Genomic DNA, 5,217 nt, shown 5'->3' with positions numbered 1-5,217 from the left:
CGTTTGAATAGCGCTCTGTTGTATGCCTTTGAACCCATGAATGAGAAAAAGGGCAACGGAAGTGGTATTGGTATTTTAATACCAACCTGGCCTGCTTTCAATCTCATGTTGAAATTTTCTTGCAGCTACACCTAATGTTGTGAATATAGAAGACCCGTTGCCATATTGATTTTTGTTCACAATATCAATGGCCTCCTCCAAGCTCCCAGCCTCCATTGCTTACTCAGCTAGAAGCATTGCAGCTCCAGGATCTTTCTCTGAAGGCTTCAAGATATATGTGTTACTAGTTGTGACTCCTAATGGAAACATCCACAAAGGAATCATAGTCGGAAAGTTGAATGGGCATATCCCAGCACAAACACCTAGAGGTTGCGTGATACTGTACGTATCAAAGCCAAATGATACATTCTCCACAAACTCTCCCATTTGTAAGCTTGCCATGTTGCACGAATGTTCTACAACCTCCAACCCACGGAAAACATCACCATGAGCATCACCTAGAGTTTTTCCTTGATCTGTAGTTACACTCACTGCCAATTTTTCCCTATTCCTTCGAATGAGCTTTTGGAGCTTAAACATTATACGCTGACGTGAAGTAACAGGGGTGTTGCTCCGGGCTGGAAAAGCTCGTTTTGCAGCATCTATGTACTGAACATCTTTTACTCTAAATTCAGCATCCTTGTGGCGCCCTTCTTCCTTAAGGGCAGAAGGCACTTGATTTCCCCACACCTTTGTAAGCTGTTTCTGCTTGCTAAAATAGAGAAAGAAAATTATATATGACCCATGCCTCATATATTTCCTGATTCGGATAAAAGTAAATTAATTTATCGCCCATCACTAGAAACATGGATGACATTGTCGCATATACCGGCACCGTGAAGATAATGCGAACCATATATCGCTGATATGTTGGGTCTGTGTAGTTCAAGAGATGTCTGTTGACAATATGTACACAAAATCTTTCGAAAACCAAATATTTCTGTGTTACTGGTCCTCTGAATGAAGTAAGGGTAGCAATAGTTCTATCAAATTCCTTTGTTGATTTCTGTGGATCGAGATATACTTGTAGGAGTGTGAGATAGATATTGAAAGATGCTCTCTGATCTGGTTGATGTAGTGCCCCTGGACTGCTTGTCATCTTACCATTTATAACTAAGGTGACAACAAGATAGATACGATCACAATAACAAAGAGCAAGCTTAGGCTTATGAAGCTTATGTGCATAAAGTGTCAAGGCAAGTTCATGTACACTAAAAGCACTTCTTGGTCAAAGATAACATAAAGCCAAAACTTCTTTAAGACTAATTACTTGGAAAACTTCTTCTTAGCAACCAATTATAACAGAATCGAGAATACATTGTAATTCTTTTACGTCTACGCTATCCACACTTCTTGTCGACAGCCGCCGATGTGACTTTTGCAAATGAAGTTTCAGGGAACTGCTACTAACACCTACAATCTTGCCACAAATTGGGCAACTCCTCATGATAGGCTTCCTTCGCTGCCAATCCATAGAAGGTTTTCCATACAGTTTTCTTATCCAGATCCATAAGAATTCTCATGAAACAATCATTTGGATGTGCACGACAGTGAACTCCTTTAAGTCTGGTCCATGTTTCAAAATCAACTTATAGGGATAACTTAGAAATGTCACCATTTTTTCAAGAGAACTATCATGGAAAATATTCAAAAGGAAATAGTGATTCATCTCACAGTATGCGCCTGACAGTTAAATTGAAGGATTTGAACAAGATTGCAAAGTTTGATAGTGAGCTGAGCAAGGAACTGGAACATTGGAATGAAATGCTTGGAACGGAAGTGATTAAACTTTGCCATGAAATGAATTTCAACACCGGTTTTTTTTGTTTTTTTTGAAGGTGGGGATTCACAAAATGTCATAGACAGTTATAAATTAAAGGTGAGGTTGGAACACCTTCTGGAAAGGATGGCTTTGGTCTCTCAAGCTGCCGACTCAGAGCGGCCATCACATGTTACAGATTCTTTGTTTATTGGTGGAGCTTTGGCTGCAAGGTCTATAAATACACTGCAGCTTTTGGGTGTCACTCATGTTCTATGCCTCTGTGCTAATGAGCTTGTCCAATCAGAAGCCCAAGATCCAGACCTTTTTGAGTATAAAAATTTTGAGGTATCTGATCTTACCTTTCATATTTTCCATCATGTTGAAGTGTCGCTCTCTAAGGACTTGCTCTTCCTTATAAAGAACTTCCATCTCAACTAATTGTTCAGCTTGTTTCTTCAAAAGTGAAGCAGTTTGTGCATTCTTCCTACAACAATCATTAGAAGTGGGCGCCTTCCATATTTGTCTATAATCAATGATGCGAACACCGCCACCGTCTGATGAAATCCTCTTTGCAATATTCTTTGCCAATTATGCTCCAACACATTATTACAAACTCTGTTTTCTAATTCCCTTTTTAAATTTGTTGATTTTGAATGAGGGCTTTTTCTTTGTCTGCTTGCAGGGATAGGAGTTGATGAAACCACTGCCATTTGAAGAGCTGGAGAATTTGATACATATTATAAAATATACATTTAATGATTTCTTCTTCAAAACAGGGTTTTGAAGAAGAATCAATCTCACATTTGACATACAAGATGAAGTCTAACATCGGCTCCACTTGGGATGGCAGCTGCCGCTTCGTGGAGGTGCCAAGAACCGCAGAACTTTGGGAGAGCAGACAGTGCCTCCATCCATTGGGCAATGGAGTCCATTATTTCAACAAATCAACACAACTGAAGACTCAACTTATTAACTGGAAACTGACTGAATTGATTGAAAGACTAATTCGGCAAACTTCAAACTAGAACTGTAATAAAACTGGAACGAAATACTGCCCTTTGGCTGCTTATTTATTTACAAAATCTACCCTACTTTGTTGTACAAACAATAGATCAGGTAATACTAAAATGCCAGATTAACCATTCAAGTAAACCTAAAAATGATGCCGCTCGAGAATGCTTCCGCGAGGGCACAGATGTAATTGCTGGCAGCCCTTCATGCACATAATGAGCCTGGTCACGTAGAAAACAACCTGATCCATCAATCAAACTGAAAAACGTGTCCATGTAAGTTGCCATTGGATCGCGGAAGCCGGACTCTGTTGGCTGCCCCAACTCTGCAATACATACTTCCAGCTGCACATTGTCAATGTAAACATCTGTAGGCAATTCTATGATTTCTTGTTGCGAAGGAGGAAGGATTTCCAAAAACTTTTTAGGGTCTTGGAAATCATATGACTGGATTTGCTCATCTAAATCTTGAATCTCCTTTTCGATTCTTTCAACAATTAACTCACAAAATCTAGTTTTGAACCAAGGGAACTTTGGAGATTTCAACCAATGAAGCAAGGCACTGAAAACATCTTCATCAAATTCAGTATCTGCTAACTCATTTCTTATTTCTTCTACAGCTTCACACAGGGTAAGGTTTGCCACATACCCTACCATTGCGTAAATGGATCAGTGAGCACTGGACTGTCTGGATGGAATTGGAGTCGCCAGGTGAATGGTTCAGCCTACATATGTGTCTGACTGCTGTCCACCATCAGTATCAGATCTGCAATTTGATTTCATGTACTGGGACAAGACAATCAACAAGTCGAATGTTCTCCCCAGTATGGTCGCCAATATGTTAGCGCTCGAATTTGCCTCAGGCTGAGGAAGGCAGAATCCAAGGCAACATCAAACCACTTAGCCTCGTAGCTAGCCCTACGAGGACAAGAGAGGGCTCTCTCCGGTCTATCTCAGCAAATTTTTTTCTAAAAGGGGATGAGATGACTTTAAAAGAAACTGATTTTAGGCTAGTAAATTTATAAAAAAGGGGTTTTTAATAAAATGATGGGGTTTTTCTGGGCTGCATGGGGCAAAGAAACAGCTTGAACAGAGAAATATAATAAAAAACACAGATTATCTCCTGAGGCAAGGTAGGCAAGAAATTTAACATCAAATTGAGATTAAATGGAATGGCAAGACTGCTGAGGAGCTGACAAGGGCATAGAGGATGAATCCTTGTCAAACAGAAGAAAACATTAAATATGAACAAACTTATAGGCAGAGCATAAAATATTATGAATTCTACCTAAACACTTCATTTGTTCAATTGGAAATGATCATGAAGTGAAATGAAAACATAACAGGTTACATATGAAACAGAAGGAAAACTTATGCTAAATTGTCATACCACAGGAATCTCAGGGGTCAGAGCTGTATTTTTCATTAAACTCTCTGTCAAAAACTATACAAGTAAGCTCTCTGTTCTCCTCCACCAGCACTTAGAATTCTCTCTGTCTTCAACCCCTACAAATGATTATTTTAATACATTAAATAAACTATTCTAGAAAAAACAACAGATCGACCCAACAATAAGGGCGTTGTTCCAACTGAAATTACAAAAAATTAGAAAGGAGCGTTACATCTATTCTAAAATAATACAACGTCCCTCTAAAAATCCTCTGATGGCCGACAAACTGGAGCGCAGATCCTATTGAATCATTAACTGAAGTCTTGAAATAAGAATCGAATCCTATGTCTTCTGCTGTTTTGGCTCCGTTTGAATAGCGCTCTGTTGTATGCCTTTGAACCCATGAATGAGAAAAAGGGCAACGGAACTGGTATTGGTATTTTAATACCAACCTGGCCTGCTTCAATCTCATGTTGAAATTTTCTTGCAGCTACACCTGATGTTGTGAATATAGAAGCCCCGTTGCCATATTGATTTTTGTTCACAATATCAATGGCCTCCTCCAAGCTCCCAGCCTCCATTGCTAACTCGGCTAGAAGCATTGCGGCTCCAGGATCTTTCTTTGAAGGCTTCAAGATATATGTGTTACTAGCTGTGACTCCCAATGGAAACATCCACAAAGGAATCATAGTCGGAAAGTTGAATGGGCATATCCCAGCACAAACACCTAGAGGTTGCCTGATACTGTACGTATCAATGCCAGATGATACATTCTCCACAAACTCTCCCATTTGTAAGCTTGCCATGTTGCACGAATGTTCTACAACCTCCAACCCACGGAAAACATCACCATGAGCATCACCTAGAGTCTTTCCTTGTTTTGCAGTTACACTCACTGCCAATTTTTCCCTATTCCTTCGAATGAGCTTTTGGAGCTTAAACATTATACGCTGATGTGAAGTAACAGGCGTGTTGCTCCAGGCTGGAAAAGCTCGTTTTGCAGCATCTATGTACTG

The 5,217-nt window shown here is 39.7% G+C and overlaps 1 pseudogene; it reads right to left on the bottom strand.

Moving 5' to 3' along the window:
- Window positions 1-219: 219 nt before the first annotated feature.
- On the bottom strand, window positions 220-792 carry LOC149233955 (methylmalonate-semialdehyde dehydrogenase [acylating], mitochondrial pseudogene; annotated as a pseudogene).
- Window positions 793-5,217: the final 4,425 nt, after the last annotated feature.

Source organism: Pinus tabuliformis, chromosome 8, assembly GCF_031772625.1.
Source record: "Pinus tabuliformis cultivar Carrire ecotype Pingquan chromosome 8, CPIR1, whole genome shotgun sequence".
Classification (NCBI taxonomy): Eukaryota; Viridiplantae; Streptophyta; class Pinopsida; order Pinales; family Pinaceae; genus Pinus; species Pinus tabuliformis.
The sequence above is the reverse complement of the archived record's forward strand: the minus strand, read 5'-3'. Positions and strand labels throughout refer to the sequence as shown.